The following is a 20397-nucleotide window of genomic DNA, read 5'->3' as shown; positions in this document are numbered from 1 at the left end:
GTCTGTGTAGTTTGTTTCCTTCAGTGTCTCTTCAGTATAATGAAATTGAAGAAGACACAGGGGAATAGTATCTAAATATTGTGTCATAATGTCAATATTTATCTTCTGGATTTTTCAACACTGTTTTTCTCAGTTCAGTTCGTTGCTCTGTTTGGTTCCTTGTCTGGTTTTCCAATAACATGGGAAAGTGTAGAGTAGAACATATTTCTCCTTTTAATTTTTGACTTTTCTTCAGTAATACCTTTGTAGAATTGAGTGGTTTGCCCTAAAAGTAATGGGTTTTTGTGCTCACATAAATACAAATGCTGCCCTGTAGTTGCATAGCTTTTAACTTCTGATTTCACTTCATTTGCTAACTTTTCTCTCTGCTCAGTGAATGAATTTACAATATCCTTGTTTCTCTTAACATCTGTGCTTATGTTATTATAAAAATCTTAAAATCTTCATCAAGTGACAACTCTGATTTCCAAGATGATGCCCTAAAGTTTACTAAAGTTTTCCAGCTTCCCAAAGGATCTTTTAGTAGTTGGTGCTCCTTGCCAAAAGACCATTAAATAGTGGATAGCCCAAATTTCATGAAGTGGGCTTGAAGGATTTTTCTCATGGAAAATGTTTAAGTAAGTAATTGCCAGCAGTGATCTGTAATTCATCATGTGGTTTTTTTTGTATCTGCTTTAGTGTCATTTATGAAGGACAAAAAAAAGTTTGGTAGGCATATCTCAAGGAATTATTACTTAATGGATACAGGAGCTAATAATATAGAACTGATATTTTTTCCAGTTCTTTGAAAAAAAATTATTGTAATTTATCTTAATAAGATCTAAACTTTTATTAATATTAATATATCTGACAGGATCTACTTTTAAAATTGTTGCCTTTTTTGCTTAAAGAAAAAGAAATATTTTTTAAGAGATGTATCACTTTTGGGTTTATTGTGTGAAAACCACAAGTTCTTATTTCTGGGAGGACAGTGATCTATGAATAAACCTAGATAAAGATGGAAGTATTTAAAAAACACCAAATGCTTCTTTATCCTCCTTCCCTGCAGCTCAGCTTTATCAATACACAGACAGAATTTTGGTCTGCAGTTTTTCATTTTTCTGATAGATATCTGCAAAATTTTACCCGAGCAGGCATCTTCAGATTGGAAATATTTTGTAGTTCACTTCTTCCTTTACATTCAATTGTTTCTTTGTCTACTCTTAGGAACATGTAGATGAAAATAGTTTGGGAGAGGAGAGAAGCTGGTATGGTGTTTAGCTCCTTGCTGGGTAACATCAAAACAATAAGACATGAGTTCAGTATAAAAAAGTTAATAAAACAAAAACAAAGTTTAAAAAGTTAATAAAAAATACAACAAATTAATACATTAATTAGGATGTTGTTAGGTTGCTATCTCCAGTAACAGGAATAACAACTTTTTCAATTTAGATGTACTGTTTTGAGGAGTTCCTGTGCTTCTTCCTCCTTTTTATTTTTTCTAGATACAGAATGTTTCCAATTCCTTCCACTTTATGAATTTTATTTCTCAACCCCTTTCAGGTTATGACTCATCCCCTTTCTCCTTTGCTAGTGCTTGGCAGTTTTCTCTCAATAATCCCTTATAATCTTAGCTAATATTATTGTGTGTGACATCTATTTTTTGTGAAATTTATTTTTTCTTGGAAAACATAAACAAAACTGTTAATTTTAAAATTACTGGGGGAAAAAAAGGGTAAAAATTGCACACAATTTAAATTTATCTTTGACCTTTCAAAACTTCTGTATATTTTTTTCCCATTTTTCATATTCCCAAACGACATGAATGTGACTTATTGAACATTTCAGTTGATACAACATTAAGTAAACAAGACTTCAGTCTATATTTACCAGAAAAGTTTACTTGTATTTGCCTTTAAGTTAGCATGCTTTTAACCATTAGGAACATACTGTCAGCCATTAGGATTTCTAAAATCCATGTCTCTATACTGAATTTAATTTTTACAAAGCAAATGTTCATGTTAAACAATATGGGGCTGAATTAGAAACTATTGCTGTCATTGGGAAACAGCAGATCTGTCTGTTTGCTCTTCCTGTGCTTGTCCTGAATTCAGCATCCTGAGCTGTTTTGTGAAGGAGTAAACAAGGGAAAATTGACTTTGACAGTTCGTTTTGTCTTCTGAATTTTCCAGAGGAGGTTTCAACTTTACAGATGCTTTTTCCCTCACACAGCTTATGCACATGAAGACTTCAGCCAAAAGAGATCTGCTTATATAGAAATTAAGTTTTAATAAGATGCTTTGCAGGAGAGCTCACTACACAGATCCCATTGCAAGACAGGAGCTGTCGCAGACATCTTTTTGTGAAAATCCTTTCTTAGGATTTTTCCTGCTGAAGCTGAGAAGTTTCAGCAACAAAATGTAAACAATTATTATCTGCTGCTGTGGAATGCAATGGGTTCATCTGTTATTGACCCATCTTGGGTGTTTATAATTAATGGCCAATCAAGGCCAAGCTATCTCAGACAGAGTCCGAGAGAGCTGCCTTTTGTTATCATTCTTTTCTGTTCTATTAGCTAGCTTCTGAGAGGAAACATTTCCTTCTATTTCTTTTTAGTATAGTTATAATGTAATATATATATCATAAAATAATAAATCAAGCCTTCTGAACATGGAGTCAACATTCTCATCTCTTGCCTCATCCAAGAACCCCTGTGAACACTGTCACAAGGAGCAATAGCTATTTTTACAAGTGCAAATTCTGTGAGCTAGGAAATGTGCATATAAACCAACTCAAAGTGATTTCACCCTGTGTACAAAGCTAGTCAACTGCTTATTATCAAATTTCACAACTGACAGCATATGTTACCTCTTTTTTGCATCAAGTAAAAGAACACCAAGACACAAGAAAGTGGATAAGGGCTAAAAGGGAAACATAGGACTCGCATTATAAAATGAAGAAAAGACAACCCTGGAAACTACTGACCTGTCAGCCTCAGCTCTGTGCCTGAAATGATCATGGAACAGATTCTCTCTATCATGTTTTCCTGTGAGAACAAGGAAATATGAGAGATATTATGAAGACAGAATAAAGACATTTCCTCATATAGGTACAGGAAATGGGAGAGCATTGACTGTGATTGAAAGCTGACATTAACACTGAATAGAAATTAGCTAAAAACATGTGAGGATTTTTTTTTTCTGTACAAGCTGCATTTATTTGGTTTTAAATAACTCTTAATTCTGAGTACTGTAATATTGTTGAATAATCTGTTTTAATGATCCATATCCAAATCATTTTTTCCTAAAGTATAGTAACATAAATAAATAAACACCAGTGGCAAAACATGGCAGCATGAATTCTAAGCATGAGTTCTAGTACACATATGAATGGGGGAAAAATAAATAATGAGTAAATGCCCCTCTTGTTTGGTAGAGGATTCTCATTTAGGATGTACTTTTGTGGGAGGAGTATAGGAGTACAAAAGTTTGTAAGTGTAGCTATTGGACTATGAGCAGAAATTGTAGGTAAGGGGATTGCCTGCAGAAGTCATTGGTTCTTAAGAAAATACTCTCATTTGATCTTAGCCACTATGTTGGAACTTCACAAATTAAATATTTTGATTCATATGAAAACTTTGTATGGGTTTAGGTAATTTCATCCCCCTCCTTTATTTTAAATAGGCAGCTAAATATCTAAATAATGGTACTAACTTTCTTTCCTGCAATCTTTTTTTTTAATGGGGAAACTGAGATACATGGAAGTGAACAAATTTTTTTTTTTTTTTTTTAAGAAATGAACTATTGTTTGATAATTTGGGCGTTGACTTTTATTGAAACTTCTGAGTTGACCTAATCTCTGGATGGGTGAAAATCCTGCAACACTGCCAATGCTTGCATCAGTCAAGAACAATAATGTTTCTTGATGGCAGTGTGGAAATGTCACAAGTCCTAATTAAAGGGCACGTTAAAGGAATAATCATTCTTTCCTGTATGTTGCACAGGTTAATTCTCTAGCAACTAACTTCACTGGTCTAACACAGGCAGTAACATCAACCTGCACTTCGATTTTCACTAAATAAGAGAATTCCCTGTACTGGGTGCTTCTCTTTGTAGCTTTAAAATGGAAAATTAAAATTAGAAAAAGATGTATTCCGTAAGTAATTTGATAAAACTTTTTAAAAATTGCCATTCCTCTGGATAGTCAAGTCAAGCTTCTGTCAATCCTAATCCACTTTAAAAATGATTAATGCTAAATTTGGACATTCTACTAAAGAAACTTGAATTTTTAGCAAAAGCATCTTTTGTGAAAAAATATTGTCAGCTGTCAAGAAAAACTATTTCATTGCACAACCCTAAGTTGTCCTTTTGATTTAACTTTGTGGTATGTGTTAGGCTATTTTACAAAGCCATGAGCACTTGCATAATGGGTAACAATTTTGCAGGACCACTTTTGTAATTGATGTAAAACTACATGAAATGTAGAAATAACTTTGAGAACTCAATAGACAAATCTTTGGGATCCCAGAGTGTGTGCACATGAATAAACATTTGTGAGTGCAGTCTTTTAAATGTAAGCTAGAATTTGGAGAAAATCTAGAAATTTGTTTTAACTTTATTCTTTTGTTTCTCTGATGAAATTCTGTGACATTTGCATATAAGTGTTACTTGTTGGATAACCTAAAATCAAAGTCACATGCAACTATTAAACCTGGACATAAAAGAAAGATTACAAACATGCTCAAAATGTTAGTGAAACCATGTCTGCCCAAAACAATTGAGCTCTGTAGCTGCTTTGGGGATGTTGCTTAGTACTGCTAGAGGAAACGCTCTTGCTTACTTTTTTCAAAGTGAGTCATTTAAAGATATACAGTTGTATTAAGACTTTGATAAATGTAGAGCTGTCTTTAAGGCATGTGAAAACTGCTTGTGATGCAGCTGGATAAGTTTATGAGGATCCTGGAGAATGCTGTACAACAATTTTTTTATTATTATTATTCATAGTATTCTTTTGGCCCTAAATAATGTATTATGCATAGAGAATGTACTGGTGCAGCAACAACAAATAGATCAACTGAGAGAACACCCTTTGCCTGAGGTATCTTCAGAACTGTGAATGGGAAGCTGGATGATGAATTGGATAGTCCGCTTCAAAGGACAGATATATAGTGTCTGAATATGAAAAAGCATAAGTGCATGAAAACATGCCACAACTATATGTAGTGCAGGCTGCTCTCAGTGATAAAACAGTTTACTATCACCTTTACTACCAATGAAGTATGTCAATTTAGGGGCTGATGTTCTGCCTTATTTATTGGAGTCTGTATACATCTGTATATAGTGCAAGGTTTTGCAGTGCCTATTGCTAAAGGGTAAAACCCCCAAATCCATTTTTGTCTGTATTGAAAAGTAAACCTGCTTCCTTAAGTTCAATTTGCACCCAAAAACTGCAGTATTATTTTGATGCTTGCCTTTTTTGATTATTTCTGAAATGCACAAAACATATGATCTATTCTAACCTTATTCTAACTCTTCAGTTGGAGGACTGAAGTTTCATTAGCATACTTCTGCCAGTAATGCCAGTAATTTTCAACTTTCCTCACAGTACCTTGATTTAACTTTCCACTCTCCTGTTTATTTGAGGTTTTAATAATCTTTATGTAATTTTTCTTTTTTTTGGTCTCTGTTTTAATTTTGTTTCTTCCTTTGTCTCTGGAGATTAAAATGTGTGGATATTGAAACACGCTCTATGTTCTTAATTTTGCTTGCTCCTCTGTTGTGTCCTGCCCCGTTGCCACACTGCTCTTGATGATCTGTTGTTTCATCAGTTTAGACTGAATTCTCTAAGAGCAGTAAAATGGAATAAGAGGGGTTGGTTTTGCCTGCTGTGTGGAAATTGCATTGAAATCAGCCTAAACTAACAACAGATGATGACTAGCGAATCAGGTGTTAAAGAAAAAAAAATCCTCCTTAAATTTAGGCTTAAATTTGAACCAAATGGAAAGAGAAGGACTTTTTTTCTCATCTCAGAAATGTTTAGTACTGTACTTTTTCATGCCTATTCTCTAGAAGGTTTGAATGCATTTAATGCCCTTTGGAAAAACAGTTTGGAGAAGATAGCAATGATGATTTTCATTGCCATTTCTGAAGTTCAGTGGTCAGGACATTTGCTTGGGGCAAAGGAAAACATCCAAATCTCTTCTGTGAGCTGGGCATAGTCTGCTAAAAGACTGCACTCATGGCCACCACAACCCTTGTAACTCTTGAGATTGCTGGGGGAATGTTTAATTTCCAATATGCAGCCAAAGGCACTCTAAGATATTTTGTCTGCTGTTCTGCATAACCACCTGTGTGTTTACTGCTGCTATTGAAGCTGTGAAGGCAGCAAGGTGTTGCAGGGTGTTGTTCCTTTTCAGATATGCCCCAAATCAATACCAGGATTTCACAATCTTGGTTGACCTGAATGTGGTGACTGACCATGGGACAGTACTTAATCTTAAAGACAGACATCTCTAGAAATATACAGACACCTATTAGAATGAAAGCATCCGTGTGGAGGAATCACCACAAAACTTAGAATTATGAATTATTTTTGATCAAAGTAAATATGTTTATGTTACACCTAGCAATTTATGGTTTTGTATGACTATAGAGTAGAGATAATTCACCATCTGACATATTTCTGTAAGAGAACTGGCCACAACATCGATGAGTTTTAGGTGTGCTGAGAGCTCCAAGCTTTACCAAAGAAAAAGAAAATGAAAAAAGGTATGTGAATTCAAAAGTATCAGATAGGTAAGCAGAGTGTTCTGTTCTAAGTGTTCAATATGTTTTCAGGAAACAAATTGTAAACTGTCTATGCAAAAATAATTTGGAAATTTGGAGTAATAAAATGTTGCCTAATTAATTTCTTGTTCACTCACTGAAAGAATTTGCATATTTACTTTTGAATAGTTCATGAAGGAATAAAAGGTAAGAGAAAGCCTAAACCTTGTTTATTTACATATTTACAGGAGGGAAGAGCTGTAGATTCAACTACCTAGATCATGTAAACTGAGAGATACCAAAAAGCTTGCCTCGGAATCCCTGTAAAAAGACAGTGTTTGGAAATATTAATGTGTTCAGTAGTCATAAGATATATGTAAGGATTCTGAATTGCAAGGTGACATTACTTGTGAAAGAGCAAAGAGCAGTGAAGTACTCTCTAGTAGCCATTGGCAGCAGTGGAGCAATTAAACACTTTACAGACAGCAATTAATTGTATTAAAGGGCAGAGCCTTAAAGACAGCATTTATATTTGTAGGTATCTAAATTTATGATGATGGTAGTTGTGAATGGTATGCTTAGCAAATGTCTGTAAATGTACTGGCTGAATATCTGTAGTGAAAAATGTTTCTGTGACTCATATGTGCTTGTCTCAGTCTGAACCCCAAAAATTCTGAAACCAGAACAGGCCTTATTTTACAGGCTTCTACTCAAAATGCATATTCATGCCTTATGCTTTCTTCTTTCAATGGATACCTGCTGTGCTCCATCAGTAAGATCAACTATTTTTCTTTGTACTTAAATGATTCATGTGCTCTTCCATATAAGTAAAAATAAATAATTAAAGATAATTTTCTTCTGGAGCTGTGACTGGAAATATCAGTCTGCTAATACCTCATTTATGCTTTCAAGTAAGTATCTTTTAATTAAAGGAAAGTGAGCTAGTGAACTCTGTAGTGTGTTACTGACTCATCTACTACTAAGATTTTTATGTAGAAATATTTGGTGCTATGTAATGATATAAATCAGTGTCATAGCTCTACATTGATGCAAAGTAAGCAAAGCAAAGTTCTGGGTTTATTTATTTATATACTGAATTCAGAATTTAAGTGCATTTGACAAAATCCATACTAGCATTCCTGGAAATGACTTTATTATGATTACCGCTTTTCTCTGCACAGGGACAGAACAATATTGCTTCATTTCCTGAGTGACAAGAAGGTCAGATAATAACTACCTAGAAAACATCTTCCACACTTAGAACAAAGCTGTCTTTTCTGCAGAGAATGTGTAATTTCTGCAGAAAGAAGATAAAGAGAAAAAGGAAGTATTCTCCTACTGTTGAGAGCATTGAAGTACATCTGCACTTTACAGGACCATTTAAAAATCTTTCAATTTAATAGGGAGCTTGCTTGATTCAGTAAGTATCAAAACCTCTTAAGACAGACAATTTGACATCTCTTCCTAGTGTGTGAAAGTAATTCATTTGAACCAAAGACTCCCATTGTGAGACAGGTTTCTCTCAGCATCTTAAAAAAAGATAAATAAAAAATTGAAAAAAAACTCTCAAAGAGAGGTGCAGGTTTTGATTAGATTTTTAGCATGCTTTTTTTTAACTCTTTATCCCCAGGTATGATTTGTTTTCAGTAATTTTTTCTTTATTCTTTCTTCTTCATTGATTCAAATGGTCTTGTACTATTTCCTTATTAAGATTTCTGTGTTCTTTTCTAGAAGGAAATAAAAAAAAAAATGTAAAGCAATATTTAAAAATGCTCATGCAGCATTCAAATTAAATACTAATATATATTTTTGTTTTCTAGAGCTTATCATTCCTTCAATTAGTGCTAGAAAACCTTTTTCTTCCCAAATATTATGAACTCAGTAACTTTTTGAGCTCCTTAATTTCTTTTTGATGGCCAAATGGTCCATGATTGGAGTGGAAACTTTTGTTTACCATCTCTGAGTAGGATCCTGTTCTGTATTTTGTGGATATCTGCATGCTCCATCTGTTCTCAATACCAGAAATCAGACACTTTTACTATTTCTTGCCACTCTTAGGCCACCTGTCTCTTTCTGGTTTTCTATTGTACCTTTATCCACAAATATTGAGGAGTATTTGTTCACTCATGTTCCTTGCCTTCAAGATTTTCCATTCAAAAAGTTGGGAAAAGCTTGGTAGTGCATATAGTAGAAGCTTTCTAGCATGGGAACTGATTTCAAGTAGGTGGATTGCAAATTTGAGCTGTACTAAATCAAGGACTCATCTTGTTCTGGTTTTGGTGAGAATTTATGAAATGCCTTTATCTGTGGTTCTGCCTTGTTACGGTTGGAACAAAAGAACCTAATACTACTACTAAATCAAGCTCGAAATATTCTTCACACTTATTTTGCTATCTGTCTAATTTGGCTTATCTTTCTAATTTGATTTTTTTTTTAAAGAAGACTAGGTCTGTGTTCCTGAAACACTGGAATTGCTGTTAGAGTAAGTAAACTAGTTTTGTGTGTGTTTTCTGAAATATGACTTCTGTTTGTAACTCATACATTTTTTGAAATTATGGTGCTAGTGGGTGCTACAAATACTGTCTTTCTTTACTTTATAAATATAGTATTACTGTTAATGTTTTTTCTTATTTTCAACCATAAGATGTGGTCTTTCAGAAGCAGTATTTGTACTAAAGCTGTAGAAATATTATCTAGGTACTTTTAGTTTGTGATGCAAACCAGACATTAGTCAACATTTCAGAGTAAAGTAAAATCATGGCAAAAACATGTTTGATTAAAAAATGTTACATAAACAAAAATAAATTAGCAAGTAATGTTTTTTAGTAACTAATAATATGGTAGAATGTTTTTTAATATATTCAAAGTATAAAATATACCAAGAAGAATAAATTAGGGTTTCATCTTGTAGAAGTTATGCAACAAGTTATAGAAGCAGAACACAGATTCGGTTTTGTGGATCACACCAGGCCAACTCATGGAGTGGTGAAAGCAGAGATTGCTTTCTTCTGCTGAGTACAGAATATGATCTGCACTCATCTTGTTGCTGATTAATCACTTTTTATTTACTCAAACATTTTTTTCTGTGAGGTTAAAATAGAATGAAGATTTGCAAAAAAACCGGAAGAAGTTTTATTTTGATGAAATAATCTTTGGTCTAATATATGTCCTACAAAGAATAGTGAAGTCAGTCAAGGCAGGCATCAACATCTCTTATTCAGTCACAGTGTTAAGACTAAACCTGGCTTGTTTTAAAGCATTGCTTTATTTCTCCTTCCCTAAATTTAAACAAAGACCTTTTAATGTCAGTATTATTTAAGCAATATTTAGTTACAATTAATGATTGTTCATGCAATTTTGTGATTCATGCTCCTTCAAGGATAGATAAGATCATCTAGTCCAGCCGATGTTCTAACTGTTCAGCTAGATCATGGCAGCAAGTGCCACATCCAGTCTTTTTTTAAATTCTTCAAGGGATGATGCCTCTACCACCTCACTGGGTAAATGATTCCAGTTTCTGACCACTCTTTCTGTGAAGTATTTCCTTCTTACTTCTAACTTACATCTAGCTTGATGCAACTTGAGACTGTGTCCTCTCGTTCTATCCGTTGTCGCCCGGAGAAAGAGGCCGACCCCCAGCTCACTACAGCCACCCTTCAGGAAGTTGTAGAGAGCGATGAGGTCACCCCTGAGTCTCCTTTTCTCCAGGCTGAACAACCCCAGCTCCCTCAGTCGCTCTTCGTATGGCTTGTGTTCCAAGCCCCTTATTAGTTTCGTTGCTCTCCTCTGGACACGCTCAAGTAACTCAATGTCCCTCTTAAAGTGAGGGGCCCAGAACTGGATACAATACTCCAAGTGAGGCCTCAGCAGTGCCGAGTACAGGGGAAGAATGACCTCTCTGTTCCTGCTGGCCATACCATTTCTGATACTGACCAGGATGGCATTGGCCCTCTTGGCTACCTGGGCACATTGCTGGCTCATATTCTCCTCACACCCTCCAGACAAGCATGGAGTAGTTTCAGTTGCACAACTAGCATTTCACAGCAGTGCTTAACTGAACAGGAAATGTTACCTTTCTGAAGGTGAATGTTTTATTCATGTCTTTTAATGGGACTTTCAGGCCCAAAAAATGCTTACCATAAGTCGATAGCCGTGCTCAGATATTTGCAAAATTTTTAGAGCAATTTTTGCCATGAAAAAGGATTGCATTTGTCTCCAGTTTGGTGTCTTTCCCTCTGTAACTTTCCTCAGTGGAGTGTTATGGTAACGAGGGTGATGTTCAAATTTCTTTTCTGAACCATGTAGAAATACATATTAATACTGACATTAATATTTAAAAAATACAACTCCTCTCCAGGAGGACTTTCACATTGCAAAGCAAAGCTGCGCTCTGTGGCAGAACTGTTTCTAAATAACATCACAATTTAAAAATAAAAGTAAAACCTGAAAACCCTTGTCAATGAAAACTTTAATCATAATGAATAATAACCAACTATCTTAAGAAATAGGGTAATATTTTCTCAGGAAAAATCAGTCTATTAATTTTTTTTAAAGGCCCCAATAACATATCTGTTCATTATAATAGCATTTTATGTTGAACATGCAGGATTAGTTTAATAAAAAGGAAAAAATATCAAATAAAAGTTTGCTTTATTAAACTTGTAAGATGTTTTGAAGGCAGAAGCAGGCAGAAGGAATGTTATTAGAAAATTTTTTGATCCTGATAACTTTGTTCTCTTTCAACAGAAAAGGTTAATGCCTCAATGTCTTGAGAAACTAGCTGTGATAGGCAATTCAGTATTTTTTCAAAGACATTGTATTTTTAAAGGAAATATTTTTATTCTCTTTCTCTTTAGGAATGAAAAGTAAAACCCAAAGTATTTTCGTAGATCAAATAGTCCTGACTATTTTTTTTAAAAAAGCACATATACAGAAAATGTGTTTAATTTGAATTCACTATAATTGATAACTATATGAAAGGTAAAGCTTATTTTTTGAGGTTACCAGCCCTTTTAGCAATGATTTAATCTGGAATTTCAAGTAAATAATGAACTGGGAACCAGTGAAACCCCCCTTTCTTACCTTACTCTTCTCTTCTAATCTCTGCAGAGCAGCCAAGGCTTTATTTTCTCTTCTGCTTTGTACAGCTAGTTTCTTCTGCCTGTATTCAGCTGGAAAGTTCACTTCCAAAATTCATGGTCTATTCCTTTGCTTTCTTCCTCTTCTATAAAATACAGGCTGTGACAGTGACAATTATTTGGTGTCTCTGTTCAATGGCTGAAGAATATTCTGGCATCAAACTCCTCCATGAGTCCTGTAGCTGAGCTTCTCACACTTCTGCTGCAGGGAGCCCTGATTTCAAAGGGTTCAAAGGAATAGTGGTGCCAGTGTTGGCTCTGGCAGCCTTGCATACTGGCCTGAGGATGCTCATGGCTCCTTGTGCTGCCTCCTATGTTATTACTGCTAAGATGAGGAATGACTGAACAGGCCATTGCAAGGCAGGACCACTTACACTGAAGAAAAAAGTTTCTTTTAACTTTAGAGTGCTGACACTTGCAGAGCTTTCATGTAGATTGCAATATATTTAAATAGTCTTATGGTCATGCTTATAAGGCTTGTCTGATTTTGATTTCCTTTTTCACTGTGTGGCCATTATCCTTCTCCTTACTGTGAAGCTCATAGCCACAGAGCTCAAATAATCTTTTCAGTGATGTTTGTGTGGGACAGTGACAAGGAGAAGATGCTTAAGGAAACAGTTAAGAAAAATGGCATTTTAGAATGATCTTACTGTTAGCACATCTTTGCTTTTTCTGGCAATTACTGAATTAGTAATTTTCTGAGTTAATGGTGAAAGGCCAACTATGGTGCATAATTACTCCCACAGACTTGTATGATGAATCTATGGGTCTTTCAGATCTTTCCTGTGTTTTCCACATCCTATGTCTTGTGCATATTTGTTTTGCAAATTATTTGGGTAAGATATTGTGGGTATTGTGTGGGTAAGAGTACTGCTTTCTTTTGGTTTAAACCAAAGGCAGGCTAAGTCCTATCTATTCCCAGCTCCACAGGCTTTCTGTGTGACCTTGGCTAGTCATTGTGAAGAGAGATACAAAATAGAACTTGAACAGCTTAGTTTTAGCCACCATAGGTTTTGACTTTCTGGCTTCTGTATGTCAGGGTAATCTAGAGGCATGTGTAAAATTCTTGCACTTTCAGGACGTGCCCATTTTTCAAACCAGTGAAACAAACAAAAAAATCATATAAGAGATGATGAGGTGTTTCCAGCTGCCTAATGGGGGGTTTTCACTTAGAAATGTATGTATTATGGCAACAGACTAATAATATGTCTGCAGACTGAAGCATTTTATGAATCCAGCTTTGTCAAAATGTTCCTTATCCTGGGATTTTATGATTGGGAATCCCAAATTAACTTCAATGAGCCTGAGGCATTTGGTGTCTGATCACCAGCATATGAAAAAATCTTTGAAAAATACAGCATTCCTTTAAGTGCAGGTTATTTATACAGATTACTGAAGTCAGCTTGAGTATTAGTTGGGGAATTATGAAAACTTCCACTTGTCCTCTACAGAAAAACTTAACATTAGTATAAAATGAAAAGACTGTGGAGTAAAACTTGTATGTTTGATTTGAATTTTGTTTTTATTATTGAAGATGTGTGGGGGTTCTGCTTCTCAGAATGTCCCAGTTACTTTGCTCAGAAATCCTCCAGGCTCTTCAGCACAGTGAAAGAGTTGCACAATAAAGCTCATCCCTCTGTGCCTTCTCTGACTGCACTCAAATTGCTTTCATCTGTTTTATGAGTCTGTCTGCTCCCCCCACCCCTTCCCAATCTTTGACTTCCCATTTTTGCAGATAATGAAGTTTCTTTAGTGACATGGTTCAGCTCAGACCCGCCATGCAGTTTGAGTACTCTGTTTTTTGTAGTTGTGTTGATTATCTAAGAGAGCTCAGTCCTGCTCTGTCCGTCAGTGATTTTTACTTGGCAATGTATCTGGAAACTAAAGATGTTGTGAGGCCTGGTCAGCAACATTCTTTGATCTGGATAACTTCTATAGAGCAGGACAGATCTGTCTGAAGATGTCAGGCTTTAGATGCTGCCAGATGTATTTTTCCTGCAATGTTCTCCTCACTGTGTCTAACAGTGAGCAAGTCTTTAATGAGCAAGTATCACTCCACAATAGTAGATTGCTGTTGCTTACAAAATATATGTTTTTTGTAAATTTTTTTTTAACCCAATGGGAATGTCGTCACCAAAAGTATGAGTAAAGGAGTATGAGAAGAAAGGAAACATTTGCTGAAGATGGAATGTGACAATTTCATCTTTCTTTTGAGTAGAGAACAATGATGGAATAATTTCCTTTTTGTTGTCATTAAAATGTTCTGAGCTTTGGCACAAATTTAAAGTTAGTTCCTGTATTTTATTTTCTCCCCTCCCTCCCTCCCTCCCTGCTCCCCCCACCAGGCTGGGAGATGGCACTTGGAGACATTTCTGTGGCAGGAAGAATTTTGAGTAGTTGCACAATTCTAGGATTCTAGCAGGAAAACCTGGAAAATAAAAATAGACCAGAAATATGTAATAATATTTGCATGCAATTAATTTTGTTATGGTTGACTCTACATGCTTTTAATCCCAGATATATAGAAAAGAGTACATGTAAAACAAACAAAAAATCGAACAAAAGAATTTATGAGAACTTTCTGACTGAGAATGATGCCCAGATGAAAATTTGAAAATTTTCTGGAATAAATACCAGTAGTCTTCTTGGTAGACAGCCAGGAAAGTAAAAGGCTTCTGCCTTAATGCATCCTGAGCATGATGCCCAGTCAGGCAGTCAATGTTGCATTATTTCAGGGAACCTTCAGATCTACTGAAGTTAGCATATGCTTGTGTATGAATTAAACCCAAGTGGGCATCCTTTAAATGGGACATATTTGTTAGTATAGATATGATTTTTTTTTAAAGTATATTTGGAGAATTTCCTGTTAGGCTTCATCCACTTCTGCTAGACTACATAATTACTCAGGAGCATATACATGTTCAACCTTTTGAAACATTTTCATTGTTTTAAAACAATTCTTATGAAATGACTTCTGAGCTACAGGCCAGTCATATCTGTCCATGACTTATTGTGCTGGTGATGAAAAGGACAATGTGATATTAGTTCCTGGAGGTTGTCATGTAGATGCTGCTATGATACAGCTCCTTTTTTCTCATTGCTTTTTGTGACAGATGTTTGGCTTCACCTTGAAGCAAATTGCAAGCTGAAAGAGTAGGTGACTTTAAAAGAGCGGGCCATTTCTGATTTCTTGCTGCAGTTTGGAATGATCCATATTTGTATATAAGAAAATTAAAGAAACTCATCAACAATGTGTTGCAGTGGATATTTTTTATTAAAATTGCTTCATTTAGAAAAAACAAATCTTTAAAACATTGTTTTGATTTTCTCTTTTTTTAGTAAAACTCTTCTTCATCATGACTGTGGTCTCATGTTAAACAAATTACCTAGAGTTTTTGTCTTCAAACTGAAATAACTTGCACAAATTTAATAAATCATGAACTGCCACAATAAAAAGCAGTCTAGCCTTGTCTAAAACTTCTCCCTATTGGCATAACAGAGACATGTTTTCTTCATAAATTAGCAAATGTAGTTAATTCAGGGAATACTCCTGCAAGCCTCCAATGTGTATCTAAAGATTTTGATGGGAAAGGATGAAAGGGATTAGGAGGCTCAAATTTTTGTGGTGTAATTGAAAGTCACACGCTGATTAAAAAGCAATGCAGTTCATAACAAATGCAGTTGCGGGAGATATGACCTTGGAGATGGGAAGAGATTTTACTCTCAGTATTTACTCAGGTTTTTCAAAAGTGTGGAAGAGTTGCTCAGTTGCTGCTGAAAGTGTAGTAAAGTTAGTGTCCATTGTAATGCTGCTAATGTTTCTGTAAATCAGACATGCTGCTAATTTGAGTTTATAGGCTTTTAATTCTATGCAGCATACTTGTGCACTATCAATTCAGAAAGCAGTTTTATGTTCTGTGTAAAAGAAATGCGATAAATGCCCACAGAGAGGAATTCAGCCACATGATAAGAGATCAAATTGGGTCTTATTTAATATAATTAATATAATAGGCAGTTATATATATTAATAATTAATATTTAATATAATATAATACAAACAATAATCAATATTTAATATAATTAATATAATAGTCAGTTATATAACAGTCCTCTGGTTTTGCTTCTCAAGAGCTGGTGACCTGCACCTTCTACTGAAATTTTTTTGTTTTTATCTCTGAAACAGCTTAGCCCGCAGATGCAAGAGGCAAAAATTGTAGAAATTTTAAAAGGACAATAATACAAGAACCATTTAGTGACTTGTGATATCTCTTTATAGAATAATGCATAAGAAAATTTCAGTTTGAATAGTTGCATAAAATCTTTGTTGTTTGACTTTCCTTCAGTTTTAGTTTTTTTTTTTAGAAAAAGAAGGCATTCAGGATTTACAATACCATTTAAACAGGTTTTTTAGATGTTGTGTTAGAGAAAAGAAAAATAATTTGTCGAAAGAAATTCCTGATGTGTCCTAGAGTCTGATGAAGGAAAATGCTTTACAAGTACAGTGTTAATAACACAACATATCTAATCCAGTAGAGGGAGCTGGAATGCTGTTCTGCTTTCTCGGTGTTTGTACTAGATATAGTTGTTTATCGAACAGAACTATGTTTAATTCCAATATGATTTTTATCTTTAGAACACCAAATTATTTTCATAAGAGTTGTCTTTAAAAAAACTAGACAGAGTTGTCTTTCTTATACCTTTTCTGTCTTTTCTATATCAAAGAATCACTGAAGGGGTGAGGTTGGCAGAGACCACAGTGGTTTGGACCCTCAAGCAGGGTCGTCCTAGAGCACAGGGCACAGGATTGTGTCCTTATGAAAATCTCCAGTGTGGGACACTTCACAACCTCTGTGGGCAATTTGCTCCAGTGCTCAGCACTCACACAGAGAAGTTCTTCCTCTTGTTAAGGTGGAACTTCTCATGCATCAGTTTCTGCCCATTGCCCTTCGTCCTATTGTGGGCCACCATCAAGAGTCTGGCTCTGTCCGCTTGATACTTTCCCTTCAGATACCCAAAGACATGGATGAGATAATTTCTCTTCTCTGGACAGACCCAGCTCCCTCAGCTTCCCTACTAAGAGAGATGTTCCCGTCCCTCAACCATCTCTGCTGCCCTCCCTGGACCTGCTCCAGGACATCCATGTCTCTCTTGTCCTGAGGAGTCTTTCATGTTGGTTTTCTTTAGTAATTATTATTTATACCCCTTCATAAGAATTATGAAACAAAACCTGTAAGGATTAGTAACCTACAAAATTGGTTCCTAATCTATATACCTGAATCCTGGATACATGAACACAGTATATCCACAGAAGAAAATATACTGAGTAGAAAACTCCGAAAAAAGTATTAAGCCAGCAATACAAATGACATGCTGGTAGGTCTGCTGTATCACAAATCTGAGAAATATATTGACGTCAGTTGTTGCAGCTTGTAGGCTTTTCATTCTGGGTTTTGTTTGGTCTCATGTCTTGGCAGATTACCTGCTTATGTAAATTTGCTTACTGTTGGCAAGAATTCTTTACTAAAGAATTTAGATCTAGTCTTTAGTCTTAATGTCCAGCCATGCTAAAGACTGAAGTTTTCATTACCAGTATCTGTACTCCAGATTGCTTTCTTTCCGCAAAACACTTACGCTTATTGTCATAGGCTGCTTTAGCTGGCAGCTTGGATTGGAAGAAAATTCATACTCTTCCTAAAATTGCCCAAATCCTTTGGATAATGTTCTGATGAAAAGTATTTTAATTATAGCTAAAAATATAATGACAAAAGGCTTTTGCATTTTTACTAATAAAATGAGAATTTTTTTGATAATGTAATGGAAAGTATTAGTCTTAGAACAAACGAGATTGGAAGAGACCTCTTGAGGTCATCTGGTATGGCCACCTGCTCAAGCAGGGTCACTGACTGTGTCCAGGTGCCTTTAGAATAGTTCCAAGGATGGACACTCCACACCCTACCTGGCCAAGCAGAATGTGCAAAACAGGACATAAAACTAATAAAATAAAAGGTAGCCCATGGTACTGTAAAGCTTGTAGCACTAAATTATCATCCACAGTTGTATCTAATGACTCAACAATTCAGGCAGCTTAGTGTGGAATTGTAGCTAATGGGGTCACATTGAGAAAAGTGAGTGGTTTTGTAATTTAAGTTTTGCATAATTAAAAAAAAAGATGCAATTGAGTGAATTTTTTAAAGTATTAAACCAAGATGCAGAACCTGCAGAAATCAAGAGTCGTATTGAATAAAGCATAAAAAGTGATATTAGAGATTTTTCTCTATATTGTAAAAGCAATACATTTGCTTCTTCCATTTGTTTAGCAAGAAAACAGTCCATGGAAAGTAATGACTTTATCTAAGGGATTTTATTCCGAGGTTAAAGTCATAAGGGTTGAGCTCTTTTTATATTTTTCTTACTTTTTTCCTTTATATTATCAGTATATAGGTTTCTAAAAGATAATTCTCCTAATCAGGATTAAACACATTTTAAAATTAGAGTTCTTTTCCTCTTGAAGGAGCTTGTGCACTGGCAGGAGGAGCAGTTGACTTGTACAGGTGTGAACCTCCCTGTCATTTAAGGGTGATTATTCCATAGCAATACATATTATGATGCGTTAAGCTTTAAAAATGTGACAAATTAATACAGCACTGTGATAAACTGACAAATTTGGGGTTTATGTTGCAGGAACTGTTGAGTCTCTTGGTGTTTTACTGTGATATTGTTATGGTGGTAGATATTTTATAATGGAAAGTTTGATGTTGAGGGACTGCAGGTGGGCATGAAAGTAGTCTTTGATTTGCTGTTTTTCAAAGCACTCTTGTTATCTAGGAAATTGGCAGCAACTTCGAGGTAAAACCTTAAAAGTCAGAGTTATCTTTCTTTTATTTCATTACTGCAGTTTCAGGGACATTGAGTAATAAATGCAGATATGAATTTAATTTGAGTTTAGCAGAGAACCCAGACTTCATCCTAGCCACTCCTTTCTACTGAGGATCTGTGCTCTGAGACATGTTGTGACTGCTGTCCCTCTGCAGAATTAACGCTGGACTTCAAAGTAGGCCAAGTTTCTGATTTTTTTGTATAGAGAAATTGAACTGAACCAGAGCTACAGGATAAAGTGCAACAAGGGCAGAATCCATTCTGTAACTGTGGCACACCTCTCAAATTTAAATTTTGGGAGGAAGGTGTGATCAAAGTAGGAGATCAAACTTGCCTTAGCCTATTTATTTATTTATTTATTTTTAATTTATTTATATATATTTTAAAATGAGATTACTAAGAAGGATTCTTTCTTGCTGTTATGCTATGTTTTCATATGCTTCCATCTATGGAGCCATTTGGAGGTTATTTTTTGGAGGCTGTTTTACATCTGCTCTGATTAAAAATAAAGTTACCTAGAGCTGGATGTCCTGTACTCTGATCTAAGTTTTGATTTATAGCCTCTCCCTAACACCTCATAGTATTCAATATGTTAATATTTTAAAGTACACAAATTTTAAACTTAATATTTTAAAGTACACAAAAGATGCAATTACATAAGCAATGCAATATTATTTTGCAGAAATGTAGACTGAGTACAAAATCCACTGGATAATTTATTTATTGGAACTCTGTGGACTACTGACAAATTAATCCAAAACCACTAGAAACATGGCCATCAATTCTTCATACCATGATCACTTACATCAAAAAGCTGTTTGCAATTACAGAATAAGTCAAAGAGCAACACTTTCCAGATCAAAAGCAATGAGTCATTGTTTGACCTTTGTTTAACCTGAATTCAGTAATTTAGTAGATTTCAAGCAATGCAAAACTAGTGATAAAACCATGATTTCTACTTATGAAATACCAGCCTCATTGATCAATTTAAAAAGCACTTGGATGTTGAAAATCTGGATTTAACAAAAGTTCTTAAAATACTGTTTATTGAAGAACGTGAATCTTTAAATAAATTATGACTTAGTGATACAAGCAGGAAGAAAGGAAACTAAGATTCAGAATAATTAGGGTACATCAGATACAGAATGTGTGTTTTTATATAGTTTTTTATAGTTCTGTAACAGACCATATTTGCCCAAAATCTTATTATTATGCTTTTCCAAGCAACTATGTGACAGGCTATAACTGAGAAATTTATTGCATTTATACTACAAGAAATAAAGAATTGACTTTTCTACAACAAAGTGTTTTAGATTGAAGCATAAGCATTTATGTGTCCCTGTATACAAAATATCACAAAACCCCAAATTTCAGCGTAAATTTTTTGTGCAAAATCCACATTAAAACACAATCCTGATAATGCTTTAGAATCTATACTCCATAGTCTTATTGTTATTTGAAGAAATCTTGTAGCCAAAGAAATGTAATTAATCTCTAGCCCTTTGAGACAGGCTATGTAGGCAGGCAAGAATAGTCCTTGCACATATGTGCCATGACCCTGGATTTGGTGAAAAAGTCTGTGGGGAGAGGATGGGTGTTTGAGAATAAGAATTAAAACAAAAGTGATGTTCAATTTTGCA

Source organism: Ammospiza nelsoni, chromosome 4 (assembly GCF_027579445.1).
Source record: "Ammospiza nelsoni isolate bAmmNel1 chromosome 4, bAmmNel1.pri, whole genome shotgun sequence".
NCBI lineage: Eukaryota > Metazoa > Chordata > Aves > Passeriformes > Passerellidae > Ammospiza > Ammospiza nelsoni.
Note: the sequence above shows the minus strand (reverse complement) of the source record.